Source organism: Bos mutus, chromosome 13, assembly GCF_027580195.1.
Source record: "Bos mutus isolate GX-2022 chromosome 13, NWIPB_WYAK_1.1, whole genome shotgun sequence".
NCBI lineage: Eukaryota > Metazoa > Chordata > Mammalia > Artiodactyla > Bovidae > Bos > Bos mutus.
In genome coordinates this window covers 31,612,859-31,632,486 of record NC_091629.1, presented here as the reverse complement: position 1 = coordinate 31,632,486, position 19,628 = coordinate 31,612,859, and the positions used below count along the sequence as shown (strand labels likewise).

General features: G+C 44.8%; 1 protein-coding gene across 3 annotated transcripts in view; it reads left to right on the top strand.

Moving 5' to 3' along the window:
- Positions 1-19,628, top strand: part of RASSF2 (Ras association domain family member 2) — a 59,375-nt gene that overhangs the window by 6,288 nt on the left and 33,459 nt on the right. The window contains exon 1 of one of the 3 annotated variants that reach the window (XM_070381239.1): positions 2,141-2,181. The exons of 1 other annotated variant lie outside the window; for it this stretch is intronic. The gene's annotated coding sequence lies outside the window, so the exon portion shown is untranslated. One more of the 3 variants, XM_070381238.1, reaches the window with a different exon arrangement.

Genomic DNA, 19,628 nt, shown 5'->3' with positions numbered 1-19,628 from the left:
TGGCAGAAGCAGCTGGGGGTCTCTTTTAATCCCATTCATGGCTCTACCTTTGTGATCTAATTTACCTCCCAAAGCCCACCCCCGACCCCTTCCCCTAATGCCATCATAGGATTTCAGCATATGAGTTGGGAGAGGACACAAACATTCAGACCATAGCAATGGCATTGAGTGCATTCACTGTGTTGTATGACCGTAACCACTATTCATTTCCAGAACTTTTCCAGAGACTCTGTACCATTGAACACTAACTCTCCATTCATTCCCCTCACCCCAGCTGCTGGTAACTTCTGTTAACATCTTCTTGAGTTTGCCTACTCTAGGTTTCTTTTAAGAGTGGAATTGTACTGTAATTGTCCTTTTGTTGATCTTAATCTTTTTGATTTTCTATATCTTTAAAATTTAAAAAAAAAATCCGTTTTGCTCGTATAAAAGAAGAAAAGGAACAAGGAAGCCGTGAAGAGAACTGTGGTATTTGGTCTCTTGCATTTTCATTTCAGACTGGACCACAAGGACCTGGCCATCCTTGTTGCTTCTGCTGCCATCACCTGGGATGGGGGTCAAGGTCTGACCTCCATCTCAGCCGAGCAGAACAAAGGTGGACAGCCAGTGGGCGTCACAACTAATCACATTTGGGACTTAATGGTTGCTAGCAGCTGGGCCTTGGGCCCCAGGCCTCTACTGCTAAATCATCATATCCCAGGGTTTTTTGTGTGTGGTGGTGGGACAGAGAGTGTGCTTGGGATTTACTGTGCTTTAAACCTAACAGCTATCCTGTAGTGAATAAGGTCCAAACCAGATGGAAGTTGGATTGTTGATACCGTCTTCCTTAAAGAATGAGAATGAGAGCCTCAGCCTTTCTATTTGAAACATCCTTTGTGTATTCCAGATCCTGTGGCTCAGCTCAACTTACTAAATACCCACCATGGCACCTGTGGCGGCTGCTGAATGCTTTGTCCACAGGCAGGGTCAGCCTGCCTGGGATGCAGAGAAGACTTTAACTGGTGGAGTCCATGAGATCCTAAGTACTCTGGGAAAAGGGTAGTGGCCTCAGATAATCAGTGCCCTCTTCCTAAAGCTCCATGCAAGCTTTTATAGACATCTGGGCCAAGGATTGCTCTCTTGTGTGCATGGTGGGTTGTGTATTTGACAGGATAATCAGGGACATGGAGCAGAGGAGTGGAGGCAGGGGAGGTGGTATGTATGTGTGTTTCAGTCTGGTCTGAGGTGAGAGGACATCAGGAAGCGTCAGTCCCCAGAACCTGGGTACTAGGTTGCGTGACTGTATTCAGGGGTCAAGGGAGTAGGTCAAGTGGCTTTGCTGTGGGACGCCTTGTTCTATGGAAAATGCTTTAAGTTCCTCATTAATCAAGCTCCCAGAGGAAACTGCCCGCCCTCCAGCAAGTTGCTGAGAAAATGTAGGTCTGGGAGGGACAGATGTACGTACTGTGCTCTCTGGAAATTACTTTACCTGGCTCTGTCTGTTTTCTCTCTGCCCAGCTGCTCTTTGAATCCCAGACAGTGAGGGGGAAGTGAAAAGACTTTACAGAAATGGCCTTTGAAGACCATTTTGAGAAGTTCAGTTTTTCATGGTGCTGATTTTTCTTTAGGTTAGTCAGCTGGTTGCAGGACAGGAGGAGGAGAGTGTGAGTGTGGTTTTGTGTAAAACTTCCCCTGAGCCTCCTGGAAATGTTCTGGAAACCCCTGGATGAGCTGTCTCTCCTGGGTCCAAGATCTGCTGTGTGAGGCTGAATTTCCCTGCCTGTATATACTGTAGGGTGTTAACGAGGTTAAGAAAGGGTGGATATCAGATGCACCATGGCTGCCCCCAGGGGGAGGCTCAGTACTTGCTGGACCCTCCTCTGCCTGCCCTTCCTTACTGCTTCCAAGGGCAAGGAACCTGCCCATACCTGGGGGTGAAGGAAGCCAGCACTTTAGGCTTTTGCGTTTCCTATCCTGGCTCCGGGGAAGCAAGGAGGGGAAACCCTAAGATCTCTGCACACAAAGCTGAGTCTCAGTCAGTAGCACCAAAAAAGGGAAGGACCGCTGGGGTATCCTTAGGAAGGGGATGTGAGGTCAGAGATGAGTCTCAGAGAAGCACTCAGTAAACAGGAAGTGTGGCCAGAGAGAAACCTGTGCTTGTAGGAAGTGGGGCATTGGCGGCCGCCTCCCAGCTTGGCCTGGGTAAGCCAGCACTCCCTGCCGAGCTGATGGCAAGTGGAGGCTCAGAGCACGAGGGGTGACACAGATTTTGGGCCCTCCCTGTGAGACAGGGCTCCACTTGAATCTTGTAATTATTGGGCTGGAGGAGAGCTTAATTTGCCCTTCGGAAGGTAGGACTTTAAATATCCCATAAAATAACCCTCGGTTTTGAGAAATGCAGGTCAAGGAATGTTTAGTCTTATTTGCCTCCACCAACTTCCCATTCTTTGCTCGTGCCAAGTCAGTTATATGGAATTTTGCACTTCGTTGAGTTTTATCCTGTGAGGGGACACATCTTGGCAGAACCCCTTTGGGTGAAGGTGATGGAGGTGCTGCTTTAGGGAGGAAGAGGTGACTAGGCCCTTCCCTGGGGGCCTGTAGATACTGGAAGTTATCTTTCTAAGTCTTGTAGGTTCTCTGAGCTATAGTCAAAGTTCTTTATACACACACACACACACACACACACTCCCTCTCTCTCCATACACTCTGTCATACACCCCTACCTACACATTCATTTGCACACTTACTTACACTCTCCCTCACACCGATACTTACACATTTACACATGCATACTCTCTTACACATTTACACCTATACATTTCCTCACACATCTACACCTACACATTCACACACAGAGCTTTTTCTATATGGAGTTTTTGCTTCCTTTATGTCTTTTTGGTCCCATTCCAACACCCTGCTTATTTGACATGAAGCTAAGGGTCTTTGGGTTTCCTTCTAAATATGCATCCAGAAAGTCAAAAACTTGTGGATGTAGATGAGACTTCCCTATAAACAAGTAGTTGCTCACCTGGGCCTGTGAGGTGATTGTTTAGGAGAGCGGGATTGTGGGGGGCGGGGGGTGTGATTGTCAGGGGGGGGTTTGTTGTGACTCTCCAGATCACTCATCTGGGCCTGTGAGGTGATTGTTTAGGAGAGCAGGATTGTGGGGGGCGGGGGGTGTGATTGTAGGGGGAGCGGTTTGTTGTGACTCTCCAGGTCACTCACCTGGGTCTGTGAGGTGATTGTTTAGGAGAGCGGGATTGTGGGGGGCGGGGGGTGTGATTGTAGGGCGGGGGGGGGTTTGTTGTGACTCTCCAGGTCACTCACCTGGCCACCTGCCTACTAGCATGGGAGTAGGAGACAGGTCTTCTTAGCAGGAAACAGACCATTTCCTCAGAGCTTCCACAGGCACACTGAAGAATTCAGACCAGTGTGCAAAAGGCCTGAGCAAGAAGGATCAATGCCCAAGCTGTCAGTGGAAGAAGCTGGGGCTTTTGCAGACCATGCTCCTGGCACGAGGGAGCCCACTTGACCACCTGCCGAATCTCATGTACTCGTCTGGCAGGTGTACCAGACAGAGGCTTCTCCGGGATAGGAGTGAGGTTCCCTGTCAGCAGGGGCCTTGGAGCTATTGTTAGACCCCCAGGCATTTTCCAGAACGAGGAACAGACAGTTTGTGGGGCCCATGAGTGTGAGGAATAGCTTGTTCTGTAGACAGAGGGTGAGATATGTCTGGGCATTCATGGCCCTGTGACATTGCAAGTACCCAGGTCTCTGGGTGGGATCTCTATCTCCTGCAGGGTCTGCTTTTCCTGCAGGTTGTCTGCCAGGCCAGTCACTGACTCACCTGTCTTCCCCAGGACTCTGGGGCATTCTGTGGCCAGCAGCTGAAGCCAGCCTCCAGCTGCCTGTCCTACTTGGAGCCCCTCATGCCCAGTGCTTAGCCAAGGCACCAGAAAAGGAACACTGTTCATGTCAGCTCTGTGACCTGGGACAAGTCACACAACCTTCTGTTTCCTCATCTTTAAAGTGGGAAAGTCCTGGCTGTTCTTTTGAAGAAATGATGCTAAAGCTAAAACTCCAGTACTTTGGCCACCTCATGTGAAGAGTTGACTCATTGGAAAAGACCCTGATGCTGGGAGGGGTTGGGGGCAAGAGGAGAAGGGGACAACAGAGGATGAGATGGCTGGATGGCATCACTGACTCGATGGACGTGAGTTTGAGTGAACTCCGGGAGTTGGTGATGGACAGGGAGGCCTGGCGTGCTGCGATTCATGGGGTTGCAAAGAGTCGGACACGACTGAGTGACTGAACTGAACTGAACTGAACTGAAAGTGACAAAAATAAAGAGTTCTTTTAAGGAATAGGCAAAAGCTTTTAGAGTCTTGTTACCAGGAGCACCAGCAGCATTTGGAAGCTTGTTAGGGATATACCTTATCAGACTCCATTCCAGAAGTGTTGAATCAGAAATTGGGGGGTGGGAGAAAAGGAATCTGTATTTAATGAGCCCTCTGGGGGATTCTTTGGAAGGAATGATGCTAAAGCTGAAACTCCAGTACTTTGGCCACCTCATGTGAAGAGTTGACTCATTGGAAAAGACTCTGATGCTGGGAGGGATTGGGGGCAGGAGGAGAAGGGGACGACAGAGGATGAGATGGCTGGATGGCATCACTGACTCGATGGACGTGAGTCTGAGTGAACTCCGGGAGTTGGTGATGGACAGGGAGGCCTGGCGTGCTGCGATTCATGGGGTCGCAAATAGTCGGACACGACTGAGCGACTGAACTGAACTGGGGGATTCTGATATATATTTCTCTAGAATATGGCCGGGTCAGGTGATTTTTAGCTGAAAACTTCTTCACTGCAAGGCAGCTGTAGTAAATATAAGTTCTGTTTTGCATCAGACAGTCCTGAGTTTGAACTCCAGCTCTCTCTTCCTCACTGTGTGTCTTTGGACAAGTTATTAATACTTAACTTCTTTGTGCTTCGTTTGCTTCATGTGCAAAGTGAGACTATTAAGATTTCTTTCTACATGGGGTTGTTATGGACATTAAATGAGTCAAAACAGGTAATAGGTAGCCTGTAGTAAGCTTGCGTTTCTGTTAGTCATCTATTATTCACATTTGTTGTTTTATTATTAGCGTAGTAATATTGTTGTGATTGTTCTGTTCACTATTTGTGAGGAAAACGGGTGATCAGGGCTTCCTTTGACTAGTCTTCTGTTAGTTGTTTTTGCTGCCTGCCTCTGCATGAAAGTGCCATCCCTCCTCAGGCAGGACGCACCAACCTCTTAGTTATTTAGGTTGGTGCAAACATTTTTGTGGTTTTGGACTATAAATTTTTAAATTTAAATCATTGTAACTAGGTTTAAACACATCTTTATTAATCAAAATAGGTACCATTGCAATCACATTTTTGCCAATGAGAAATAAGTTTGTTTATTCCTGTAGCTTAAAAATCCCTGCTTTGGGATTCCACAAACTCTTGGAAAGCATTTTCTGTATTCTGTTGGTTGTGGAAGTATTTTCTCTGCAAAAAAGTGGTCGAGATGCTTGAAGAAGTGGTAGTTTGTTGGTGAGTGAAGTGAAGTGAAAGTTCCTCAGTCGTGTCCGACTCTTTGTGACCCCATGGACTGCAGCCTGCCAGGCTCCTCTGTCCATGAGCTGGTGAGAGGGCAAGTGAATATGGCGGATGAGGCAAAACTTCACAGCCCAATTCGTTAAACTTTTGAAGCATTGGTTGTGCGACATGAATTCGGATATTGTGGTGGAAAAGAATTGGGCCCTTTCTGTTGACCAATGCCAGCAGCAGGCATGGCAATTTTTGGTGTATATCATTGATTTGCTGAGCGTACTTCTCAGATGTTATGGTTTTACCAGGATTCAGAAAGCTATAGTGGATCAGACTGTCAACAGACCACCAAACAATGATCATGACCTTTTTTTGGTGTAAGGTTGGCTTTGGGAAGTGGTTTGAAGCATCTTCTCAGTCCAACTGCTGAGCTGGTCATCACGTTTTTGTCGCACGCCACAGTCCGATCAAGAAATGGTTTGTTGTTGTGTAGAATAAGAGATGACACTTTAAAGCGACAATTTTTTTGATTTGCAGTCAGCTTATGAGGCACCCACTTATTAAGCTTTTTCACCTTTCCAGTTTGCTTCAAATGTCAAATGACCATAGAATTGTCAATGCTGAGTTCTTCAGCAACTTCCCATGTGGTTCTAAGTTTCAGTGATGGCTCTCAGTTGGTCATTGTCAACTTCTGATGGCCGGCCACTACATTCCTCATCTTCAAGGCTCTCATCTCCTTTACAAAACTTATTGAACCACCACCACACTGTTCATTAGGAGTTCCCAGGCCAAATGTGTTGTTGATGTTGCAAGTTAAGAAGAAAATTGCTCGAATTTGCTTTTTGTCTAATGTCATTTCCATAATCTAAAATGAATATAAACAACAAGTAGTAAGTCATTAGCCAAAAATAAATAAATAAAGCAAGAAATATGCATTAAAATGATGCCATATAACCACATTTATTTAAGAATGCATTCCAGGATCAAACAGCAAATTTTAACAATACAAAAATTGCAGTTACTTTTGCACCAACTTACTACCTTCCCCTCTCCCTTTTCTCTAACCTCTAACATCTTTTTGGGTGCAGAGGGGCAGAGCTTTGTATTCGCAGTCATAATAAAGCTGAGGAAATGGAGTACATATACCCAGTACACTTGACCTTATCTCTCCTTTTTGTGCTGTTTAGTGCTCTTTTCTAGAGCAGAGTGACTGAGAGCCCTGTAGGTGGTTCCCTGGAGGCCTGGACACCAGGGGTGGGAAAGGAATGGAGGAGGCATGTGGGTTTGGCCAGAAAGTGGACCTTTTACTGAAGAAAGCAATGGAAGGGAAAGTATGCTGTTCCTTCCTAGGCAGTCCAGATTTTGCCATTGTCTAGGACAGGCTCAGGTGGCATCTCTTGTAATCTCTAGATCTTGGCAGGGCCCCAGGCCATAGCTCAAGTCTCCTTCCATATGTGGTGCAATAGGACTGGGGTTTCCTGTTTGCCATTGATACTTCTTCCTGCTGCCATCCTAGCGAGCTGAAGTGCAGAGGGGCAGCACTATCTCCTCTTTCACTGCCTGGTTATAAAGTGGAGTCCCTCTGGAGACCTGATGAAGCAGTGATCAATGCTCTAGTATAAAGCACCATGTCAGAGAGCTTTTTTCTCCAACCTTGGAGCTCCAGATTGTCCCCAGAGGGCAGGGCAGAGCAGGGTTCAGAAAAGGGGTAGAGAGAGGCCTCAAAAGGGGAAGCTGCAGGCCTCCAGTTGGTGTTTCATTTGCATCTGGGGCCTGTAGCTGACTTCCTGGTTTCTGTGGTGTGGTGCCCTGGTTTGCTGGATGGGGCCCCTTGCATCTGCTCTGTGCATCTTTTCTCATCCTTGGGGATGCTCTATGCGGTCCCCTCTCCCCTTTGAAGTTTGGTAATGGGAGGGGGGTGCAAAAGACAACTCATTTGTTTTTAGGAAATTCTTTTCCTTCCATTCTTGAAAGACTACTTTGAGATGCGTTTGGGGGTGTCCTCAGTTTATACAGCTCTATCTCCATCATATTTCATGGTGGCTCTCAGCCGTGGTTGTACATTGGCATGACGTGGGGAGGTTTTAAAAATGCTCATGCCTGGACCTCTTCCTGGAGGGTCTGAAGAAATTGGTCGGAGTTGCAGCCTCAACATCAGGAATTTCAAATCAACCCTCCTACCCCACTCCCTTGGCTTCCCACGTGGTGAGGTAGTAAGGAATCTGCCTGCCAGTGCAGGAGACACAGAAGATGTGGGTTGATCCCTAGATCAGGAAGATCCCTTGGAATAGAAAATGGCAACCCACTCTCATATTCTTGCCTGGAAAATTCCACCGGCAGAGGAGTCTGGTGGGCTATAGTCAAGGGGGTCTCAGAGAGTCGGACACAACAGCACACACCAACATACCCCATTCCTACTCCAAGAGAGTCAGATGAGCACCCAGAATTAGAACCTCAGATGCTGTGTGTCTTGAGGTCAACTGTTACTCCTTTCCACCTAGGTTTCAGTTGAGGCCTGGCCAAGTGCATATCCTTCTCACTGGTCAGGGCATAGCTCCGTGGGGTTTGCCCCACTGGGAATGCTTTGTGGAATAAGCCCTCCCCTTTCCCAGCCTGTCTCCCTCTTCCAGTTATATCTTCTTAGAGACTGGGACTGCCTGGGTCCTATAAATTGGCTGTTGTTCCCTCACTCCCATCCTACCCGGGGAGCTGAGGTGGGAGTCAGGATGTGGGGCCTGACTCTGGTTCTGGAAACAGGAAGACAGAAACAAAGAAGCAAAGAAACCACTGAAGAGGTTCTTCATCTCACTCTGGGCTTTCCTGCCGGGGGTTTCCCTGTTTCTGTTCTTTATTTGCCTTCTGGGACTTTCCAGTTGATCAATAAAATGAGAGACACTTGGTCTCTAGGCTGAATCAGAAGCTTTGTAGGGATTAGCCGCCTCCTGGCGATGCTCTGAAACCAGATTAGCTTCAGTGTGTTCTCTGGGCTCCCTGACAGAAAGGGAGTGAGGGCACAGGAATTTGGAGGAACCAAGAACCAAGAACAGACAAAGCTGTTCTTTTAAGACAACGTCGAATGCCTTTTCTACCTTCTTAAGCTTCCTAAGGATTTAATGCTTTCTCTTCTCATAGGAAGTTGAGCTGGTTAATTTCAAGGGCCTGGAGAGCCCCTTGTTTATTCTTGGGGAGTCTGGAAACACCTGTGAGTGGAGAGTCTGTGAAAAGAGAAAGGAAAAACTCCCTTGTGCAACAGCTACAGGGTAGCTGCAGGGTTTTTACTGGTCCAGGGCTCGGGCATCTGTCCCCGTTTCTGCAGCTCAGCCTTGCATTGCACCCATTGATGCTGGGTGGGCAGCTGTTTCCTCCCAGCTTGAGAGTGGGTGGAAGAAGGTGACAGAGCCAGGAGCTGTTTCAAGCCCTAACGTGGGGCATGTGTGGTGGTCGCTGCTGGTATCCACCCAATCTCCTTTATCTACCGCATGTTATAAGTGTGGACTATTGACAGGTCTCAGTTGCTCCCTAGTCTTGAGAACTGCTCTTCAGGGAATGCCTCGGCACTCACCCCCTCCTCCCAGGGGTGACTCTCAGCCAATGACTGACTAGTGCCAGATACAAAGGCCTGGTCTGCCTCTCTTAGAGTGGGACAGTTCCATGAAGTTGTTCACACCCTAGAGCTCCCATGGGATCAGGCTGTGGCTAGGCTCCAGTTCCTTCCCCAGCCCAGTCTTGCTTCCCTCACTTCCTTACAGGTTTCTCCTGAAGTCACTTCCTCAGTAACTCATGTGCACAAGAATCCTCTGCCTCTAGGAATTCCCTGACATAAAACAGCAGGCTAGCTTTCCTAGGGCTGACTGTTGAATCCATTGTTACCGAATAACTAATAATAAGAATGGGAATATTTTCAGGAGAGAGACACAGTGTGGGATCTGGGCCCCAAAGAGAGAAACCTCTAAGCTCAGGAGAAGAAAGAAACACTAAATGAGTGGTTTCTGTGTGGTGGTAAGTGCTGTGATGAAGGACGGGCTGAGGTGTGGGTGCCGTCCCCTCAACACTACCCAGGGATAGTGGGAACAGTTTGTAGGGGGAGGTGGTTTTGGCAGGGTTTAGGGAATGTGTGAGTTTCCTTGGGTCTGAGAAGAAGGAGTACCCTCACAGAGCATGAAAAGCAGGCCCCATAAGTTCTCTGTAGCTGGGATGTCATCATCTTCAGTAGCTTAGGAACCTTTGGTTTGTCAAGACATTGTCTTGGATCTTAGGGAAGATTGTGTCCTCAAGTTGTCCTGGGAGCAGGCAGGAAGGGTCTTCATGTGAGAAGTACTAGATTCTGCTGACAAGCTGCATGGCATCACACAGGTATTTAATGGAGCTGAGTAGAACCTAGAACATTCTGCTAGGGCATGAAGTGGTGCCAGAAGAGAGGACTGATTGGTTAGTGGCCTCAGCAAGTGTCCAGTGTCTAGGTGACTAGGAGGCTCATGTCCTGACTCTGCAAGACCAATAGTATTCATGTCTCTAGACATTTTAGCAGATGCGCTTTATAGTTAATGGGGCTTCCCAGGTGATGCTAGTGGTAAAGAACCTGCCTGCCAATGCAGGAGACATAAGAGATGTGGGTTTGATCCCTGGGTTGGAAAGATCTTCTGAAGAAGGGCACTGCAACCCACTTCAGTGTTATTCCCTGTAGAATCTTATGGACAGAGGAGCCTGGCAGTTCATAGAGTTGCAAAGAGTCGGATACAACTGAAGCCACTTAGCACACACACATGCATGCATTCCATCTTTTAACGTTTTTCTAAAGAGAAGTTGTACTGATTTAGAATTCTTGAGGGCTAAGTGGTCATGTTCACAGCGTGGGGGTTCAGTAGGTTTAAATATGTTTTAAATGTCAAAGATTATTTGTGTCAAATCTGCCCTTTCATTCCTGTCCCATGCTTTCTCTCTTCTCCTTTCTCTGTATGGGACTCAGTAAGCTGTTTCAGTTCTGTGCCTGAGATGCTGGCTGATGTGGGAAGCCCCCTCCTTCCCCTCTCTCTTACTTTCCCCTCTTCCAAGAGATGGTGAAGAGTTGTTCTGTATTCTCAAGGCAGTGTGGAAGCGATGCTTGGAAATGATCCTTACAAGGCATTTTGGAGTCCAAAAGGGCTTCATAAATTCTTGTTAACAGAGAAGACAGAAGAATTGCAACTAGCTAGCTGAGCAGATCTCTCTCTTCAAGACTGTAGATACTGGTGGGCATCCTTGGCAAAAGTGTCCAATTGAATCCATATCCCAGCCCCATCAATCATCTTCCTCTGACTCTTCCTTGTATGAGAAGCAATATTCTGTTTAAGGAAGATTGGACTGAACTCTAAATTCTGGCCTTTTGTTTGCTCTGTGTTTGCCTTAAAGTGTAGGTAAATTTAGCTAGCTTTTTTTCCCCTCTTCTGCTGGCTGGGGGTAGCCAGTGATTTGTGGTGATGGTTGGAAAGTTTATGAAGACAGATGCAGATGTTATCCTTGAGACAGACAAAGAAGGGCTTGGGCCCTAAAATCAGTTATCTGCAATTTCAGTTCAACAATATGGTAGACTGTGTAAGTATTTTCCTAACATTCCTAATCCAAGAAATGTAAAAGTCAAAACAAAAACGAAAAAGCAGGTGGGGAGAAGTCAGGCTGGAGACAAAGATTGGGCCAAATGAATCTGTGTGTGTGCTCCGTTGTGTGCAACTCTTTGTGACCCCATGGACTGTAGCCCGCCACGCTCCTCTTTCCATGGAATTTTCCAGGCAAGAATATTGCAGCAGGTTGACATTTCCTACTCCAGAGGATCTTTCCTACTCAGGGATCTAACCCACATCTCTTGCATCTCCTGCATTGGTATACCAGGCGAATTCTTTGCCACTGTGCCACCTCGGAAGCCTAGGTCAGATTTATAGTGATGGCCTTGTGAAATCACTCGCTAGGGAGAGAGCGACTTAACTTTTGAGAATTCCCACATTTGGGCCATCAGACTACTTGATGGTTTTTATCAACCTGGTAAGTAAAAAAGTATGTATGGATGTGAGAGATGGAAAGAAGGCTGAACACCAAAGAATTAATGCTTTTGAGCTGTGGTGTTGGAGAAGACTCTTGAGAGTCCTTTGGACTGCAAGGATATCAAACCAGTCAACCCTAAAGGAGATCAGCCCTGAGTGTTCATTGGAAAGGCTGATGCTGAAGCTCCAATACTTTGGCTACCTGATGAAAAGAACTGACTCACTGGAAAAGACCCTGATGCTTGGAAAGATTGAAGGCAGGAGGAGAAGGGGACAGCGGAGGATGAGATGGTTGGATCGCATCAGCAACATGAGTTTGAGCAAGCTCTGGGAGTTAGTGATGGACAGGGAAGCCTGGTGTGCTGCAGTCCATGGGGTTGCAAGGAGTCAGACACAACTGAGCAGCTGAACCGAACTGAATAGTGCTGGAGAGGACAGACATTGCAGAAGATAAACCAAGAATGGAAGGAAGAGAAGCAGCAATCAAAGCTAGTATAGGATAACATTTCCCTGGCTGGAGAAAGACTTGAATGTTCAGGATGAGGTCTGTCAATGGACAGGCACCACTAATCTGATTTCCACTCTATCTAAACTTAGGAACTGGCTCTGGCTGAGGTCCCTCATGACCTTATGTGGTAAATCAGAGACTGCTCTTTGTTTCTATTCCTTGGGTTCCCACCACCAGCTCCTGGCTCTGCTGATCACGGACTCCTTCTCTTGGTTTCCAAGATACTGTCTCCTCTTTTTCCTCCTCTTCCAGGGACTCTTTTTTTCCTGCCTATGCCTAACCTAGTGGGTTCATTGGATCCCTGCCCTTGGCCCTGCCCTTTAGTCCTCCCTACTCTCTCCTTGGTGACCTTGCCACTCTCCTGACCTCCCTCCCCTCAGCAGGGCCAGGATTCCCTCTCTGGGAGCTCCACACTGGCTCTTTCCTGGGGCACAGACCTGGCAGGGTTTCCTGTCTTCAGCATCATAGGGTTCCGTGACCTGCCTCAGACTCGGCCCATATTCCTCACAGCAGTGTTTGTGACTGCATGGCTACCTAGCAGCCCAGTGTAATGTGGGAATCTGGCCCTTTCCAAATCTTTTTACTGATGGAGTGTGACTTTTTTCTCTACCTCTTTAAACTCACTGGACACTGTTACTCCATCCCCACTGCCTGCTTCCCTGGGACAGGCCTCTCAATTGGTCCCTTTGCCTCTGTTTTCTTCCCTTATCCTATCTCAAAGTAAAGAGTAGAATGAGGTAATCATTCCAAAATTCAAATCAGATTACACCCTTCCCTTATAACTCCCCTTATTTTCCTGTTGCCACTGTAAAAAATGATCACAGACTTGATGGCTTAAAACAACAAAAATGTACTCTCTTACCTTCTGGAGGCCAGAAGCCTGACATTGGTTTCAGTGGGCTGAAACCAAGGAGTTAGTAGGGTTGCCCTCCCTCTAGAGCCTTTGGGGAGGGGTGAGGGGGAGGGTTAATTTCCTTGCCTTTTCTCGCTGTGTTCCTTGGCTAATGGTCCCTTTCTCCATCTTTCATCCAGAGTAGCATCTTCAAATATCTTTCTCTGTTGAGGCTGTCTGTAGCAGAATCTCCCTCTGACTTTCTTTTAAGGATACGTGTGATTATATTTAAGGTCCACTCAGGTAATCTAATTAGGCTTATATAAAGAAAGCTGAGCACTGAAGAATTGATGCTTTTGAACTGTGGTGTTGGAGAAGACTCTTGAGAGTCCCTTGGACTACAAGGAGATCCAACTAGTCCATCCTAAAGGAAATCAGCCCTGAGTATTCATTGAAAGGACTGATGCTGAAGCTGAAACTCCAATACTTTGGCCACCTGATGCGAAGAACTAACTCATTGGAAAAGAGCCTGATGCTGGGAAAGATTGAAGGCGGGAGGAGAAGGGATGACAGAGGATGAGATGGTTGGATAGAATCACCAACTCAATGGACCTGAGTTTGAGTCAACTCTGGGAGTTGGTGATGGACAGGGAGGCCTGGCCTGCTGAGTCCATGGGGTTGCAAAGAGTCGGACACGACTGAACAACTGAACTGAACTGAGCTAGGTGGCCACCCACTCCAGTATTCTTGCCTGGAAAATTCCATGGACAGAGGACTATAGTGGGCTACAGTTCATGGGGTCATAAAGAGAGGGACATGACTGAGTGCACGTGTGCAGGTAATCTAGGTAGTCTTCCTGTTTCCAGATACTTAATCACACCTGCAAAGTCCCTATCTTCATATAAAGTGACATGGACAGGTTCCAGGGATTAGGACCTAGATATCTTTGGTGGCCATTGTTCAGCCTACCACACACCCCATCCCATTGCACTTCAGAGTCCAAACTCCCTGACATGGTCAAGCTCCAGCATGTGTACTACCGCGTCTTGGTGCATGCGCCTTCTGCCTGGACCACTCTGCCCTTCACCTTTGCCAGCTCCGTCTCGTCACTGAGGTCTCAGTTTAGAGTTCACTTCCTCCAGAAAGCACCTGGGACACCACGCAAGTCCAGATTAAGGGTGTTTCCTTGTCCTTTCCAGCTTCTAAAAGCCTTTCCCACATTTCTTCTGCTCACACCCTTCTTCCTCCAGCTTCAAAGCCAGCAGGAGTGCGTTGAATCTTTTTCACATTATGTCACTATAACACTGATTTTCTGCCTGGTTTTTCCATTTAAAGTTTTGTGGCAAAACATACATAAAATGTACCACTATAACCATTTGTAAGTGTACAGTTCAGTAGCATTAAGTACATTCACATGGTTGTGCAGCCATCACATTATCCATCCACGGAACTCTTCATCCTGCAAAATTAAAACTATACCCATTAAATGTCAGTAGTAACTTGCTATTTCCCTTTCCCCAACCCCTGGCAACCACCATTCTACTTTCTTGTCTCTTTGGATTTGACCTAGGTACCTCATTTAAGCAAAATTATACAGTATTTATCATTTTGTGACTAGATTATTTCACTTGCTGTAATGTCCCCATGGTTCATCCATGTTGTAACATATGACAGGGTATCGTTCATTTTTAAGTCTGAATTGTATAGATGTATTATTAATCTAGTCATCTGCTAATAGGTACCTGAGTGGCTTTTGTTATAAATGCTATGAAGAACATGGGTGTACAAATATCATTTCAGGTCCTACTTTCAGTTCTCTGGGGTATGTACCCAGAAGTAGAATTGCTGGATTGTATGGCAGTTCTATTTTTAAGTTTTTGAGAAACTGCCATACTGTGTTTTTGTTTTGTTTTTTGTTTTTTTATATAAATTTATTTATTTTAATTGGAGGTTAATTACTTTACGATATTGTATTGGTTTTGCCATACATCAACATGAATCCGCCACGGGTATACACGTGTTCCCCATCCTGAACCCCCCTCCCACCTCCATCTCTGTACCATCCCTCTGGGTCATCCCAGGGCGCCAGCCCCAAGCAGGATAATTGCTTTACAACGTTGTGTTGGTTTCTCCCATTCAACAACATGCTGCTAAGTCACTTCAGTCGTGTCCGACCCTGTGCGACCCCACCAGGCTCCCCCATCCCTGGGATTCTCCAGGCAAGAACACTGGAGTAGGTTGCCATTCCTTCTCCAATGGATGAAAGTGAAAAGTGAAAGTCAAGCCGCTCAGCCGTGTCCAACTCTTAGCGGCCCCATGGACTGCAGCCCATCAGGCTCCTCCATCCATGGGATTTTCCAGGCAAGAGTACTGGAGTGGGAATGAGTCAGCCATAAATATACACATGTCCCCTCCTTCTTGAGCCTCCCTCTCTCCCACCCTCCATCTCATTCCACTCCTCTAGGTTGTCTCAGAGTACTAGGTTGAGCTCCCTGTGCTATACAGCAACTTTCCAATAGCTATCCATTTTACATATGGTAATGTACATGTTTCATGGCTATTCTCTCAAACCCGTCCCACCCTTTCTTTTCCCCACTGCGTCCAGTCTGTTTTCTATGTCTACATCTCTGTTTCTATCCTGAAAATATAGGTTCATCAGTACCATTTTTCTAGATTCCATGTATGTGCATTAATATACAATATTTGTTTTTCTCTTTCTGACTTACTTCACTCAGTATAACAGGCTCTAGGTTCATCTACCTCAGTAGAACTAACTTAAATGTGTTCCTTTTTATGACTGAGTAATAATTCCTTGTATGTATCTACCAGCTTCTTTATCCATTTATCTATTGATGGACATCTAAGTTGCTTCCATGTCCTATCTAGTGTAAATAGTGCTGTAAGAAACATTGGGGTGCGTGTGTCTTTTTCAGTTAAGGTTTTCTCAGGGTATATGCCCCATAGTGGCATTGCTGGGTCATATGGTAGTTTTAGTCCTAGTTTTTTTTTTTTTTTTTTTTTTAACGCATCTCCATACCATTCTCCACAGTGGCTATGTCAACATTCCCACCAACTATGCAAGAGGATTCCCTTTTCTCCACATATTCTCCAGGATTTATTATTTGTAGATTTTTTTTGTTTTTTTTGTGTTTTTTTTGGATGATGGCCATTCTGACTGATGTGAGGTGATACCTCATTGTAGTTTTGATTTGCATTTCTCTAATAATGGGTGATATGCAGATGACACCACCCTTACGGCAGAAAGCAAAGAAGAACTAAAGAGCCTCTTGATGAAAGTGAAAGAGGAGAGTGAAAAAGTTGGCATAAAACTCAACATTCAGAAAACTAAGATCATGGCATCTGGACCCATCACTTCATGGCAAATAGATGGGGAAACAGTGGAAACGGTGACAGACTTCATTTTTTTCGGCTCCAAAATCACTGCAGATAGTGACTGCAGTCATGAAATTAAAAGACGTTTGCTACTTGGAAGAAAAATTATGACCAACCTAGACAGCATATTAAAAAGCAGAGACATTACTTTGCCAACAAAGGTCTGTCTAGTCAAAGCTGTGGTTTTTCCAGTAGTCATGTATGGATGTGAAAGTTGGAATATAAAGAAAGCTGAGTGCTATAGAATTGATACTTTTGAACTGTGGTGTTGGAGAAGACTCTTGAAAGTCCCTTGGTCTGCAAGGAGATCCAACCAGTCCATCCTAAAGGAAATCAGTCCTGAATATTCATTGGAAGGACTGATGTTGAAGCTGAAACTCCAATAATTTGGCCACCTGATATGAAGAACTGACTCATTAGAAAAGAGCCTAATGCTGGGAAAGACTGAAGAATCTTTCCCAGCATCAGGGAAATAGACGATGAGATGGTTGAGTGGCATCACGTACTCAATGGGCATGAGTTTGAGTCAACTCCGGGAGTTGGTGATGGACAGGGAGGCCTGGCATTCTGCAGTCTGCTTCTGCTGCTGCTGCTAAGTCACTTCAGTCATGTCCGACTCTGTGCAACCCCATAGATGGAAGCCCACCAGGCTTCCCCGTCCCTGGGATTCTCCAGGCAATTAGGTTGCAAAGAGTCGGACATGACTGAGAGACTGAATTGAACTGAACTGAACTGAATAATGAGCAGTGTTGAGCATCTTGCTTGTTGACCATCTGTGTGTCTTCTTTGGAGAAATGTCTGTTTAGGTGTTCTGACCATTTTTTGATTGGGTTGTTTGTTTTTCTGGTATTGAGCTGTATGAACTGCTTGTATATTTTGGAGATTATAACCTTTTGTCAGTTGTTTCATTTGCAATTATTTTCTCCCATTCTGAGGGTTGTCTTTTCAAAATTGTTCATAATTTCCTTTGCTGTGTAAAAACTTTAAAGTTTAATTAGGTCCCACTTGTTTATTTTTGTTTTTATTTCCATTACTCTAGGAGGCAGGTCAAAGAGAATATTGCTGTGATTTATGTCTGAATGTTCTGCCTATATTTTCCTCTTAAGAGTTTCATAGTTTCTAGCTTTACGTTTAGATCTTTAATCTATTTTGAGTTTATTTTTGTGTATGTTATTAGGAAGTGTTCTAATTTCATTCTTTTACACATAGCTGTTCAGTTTTCCCAGCACCACTTATTGAAAGACTCTTTTCTCTGTTATATATTCTTGCCTCCTTTGTCAAAGATAAGTTGCCTATAGGTGCATGGGTTTATCTCTGGGCTTTCTATCTTGTTCCACTGATCTATATTTCTGTTTTTGTACCAGTACCATACTATCTTGATGACTGTAGGTTCGTAGTGTAGTCTGAAGTTAGGAAGGTTGATTCCTGCAGCTCTATTCTGCTTTTTCAAGATTGTTTTGGCTATTTGGGATCCTTTGTATTTCCATAGAAATTGTGAAGTTTTTTTGTTCTAGTTCTGCAAAAAATGCAACTGGTAATTTGCTAGGGATTGCATTGAATATGCAGATTGCTTAGGGTAGTATAGTCATGTTCACAATATTGATTCTTCCAATCCAGGAACATGATATATGTCTTTATTTGTTTGTGTCATTTTTGATTTCTTTCATTAGTGTCTTATAGTTTTCTGTGTACAGGGCTTTGGGCTTTCCAGGTGGCTCAGTGGTACAGAATCCACTTGCCAGTGCAGGAGGCACAGGAGACATGGGTTCAGTCCCTGGATTGGGAAGATCCTCTGGAACAGGAAATGCAACTGGCTCCAGTGTTCTTGCTTGCAATATTCCATGGACAGAGGAGCCTGGTGGGCTACAGTCTGTGGGGCTGCAGAGAGTCAGATACCACTGAGAAACTGAGCCCACATACCCATAGGTCTTTTGTCTGTTTAGGTAGGTTTATTCCTAGATATTTTATTTTTTGTTGTTGTTCCAGTGGTAAATGGGATTGTTTCCTAAATTTCTCTTTCTGATTTTTCATTCTTAGTGTATAGGAATGCAAGAGATTTCAGTGTATTAATTTTGTATCCTGCAACTTTAAGTAAATTCATTGATTAGCTCTAGTAATTTTCTGGTGGCATCTTCAGGGTTTTCTATGTATAGTATTGTGTCATCTACAAATAGTAAGAGTTTTACTTCTTTTTCAATCTGGATTGCTTTTATTTCTTTGTCTTCTCTGATTTACATGGCTAGGACTTCTGAAACTATACTGAATAATAATGGTGAGAGTGGGCACCCTTGTCCTATTCATGATCTTAGAGAAAGTGCTTTCAGTTTTTCACCATTGAGAATAATGTTTGCTCTGGGTTTGTCATATATGGCCTTTATTATATTGAGGTATGTTCCTTCTATGCCCATTTTCTGCAGAGTTTCTTTTATCATAAATCAGCATTGAATTTTTTCAGGAGCTTTTTCTGCAGCTATTGAGATGATCATATGGTTTATATCTTTCAATTTGTTAATATGGTGTATCACTTTGATTGATTTGCATATACTGAAGAATTCTTGTACCCCTGGGATAAATCCCACTTGATCATGGTGTATGATCCTTTTAATGTGTTGTCAGATTTGTTTGCTAGTATTCTGTTCAGGATTTTTGCATCTATGTTCATTAGTGATATTAGCCTGTAATTTTCTTTTTATGTGACATCTTTACCTGGTTTTGATATCAGGGTGATTGTGGCCTCATAGAATGAGTTTTGAGTTTTCCTCCCTCTGCAAGTTTTTTGGAATAATTTGAGAAGGATAGGTGTTAGCTCTTCTCTAAATGTTTGACAGAATTAAACTGTGAAGCCATTGACCCTGGGCTTTTGTTTGTTGGAATATTTTTGATCACAGTTTCGATTTCAGTGCTTGTGATTGGTCTGTTCATGATTTATCTTTCTTCCTGGTTCAGTTTTGGAAGGTTGTACTTTTCTAAGAATTTGCCTGTTTCTTCCAGGTTATCCGTTTTATTGGCATAGAGTTGCTCATAGTAGTCTCTTATGACCCTTTCTATTTCTGCATTGTCTGTTGTAACTTCTTTTTCATTTTCAATTTTATTGATTTGAGTCTTCTTCCTTTTTCTCTTGATAAGTCTGGCTAATGGTTTACCAATGTTGTTAATCTTCTCAAAGAACCAGCTTTTAGTTTTACTGATCTTTGCTATTGTTTCCTTTGTTTCTTTTTCATTTATTTCTACTCTTTATAGTTTTCTTTCCTTCTACCAACTTTAGTGGATTTTGTGCTTTTTCATTTGCTTAGGTGTAAGGTAAGGTTGTTTATTGGATGTTTTTCTCATT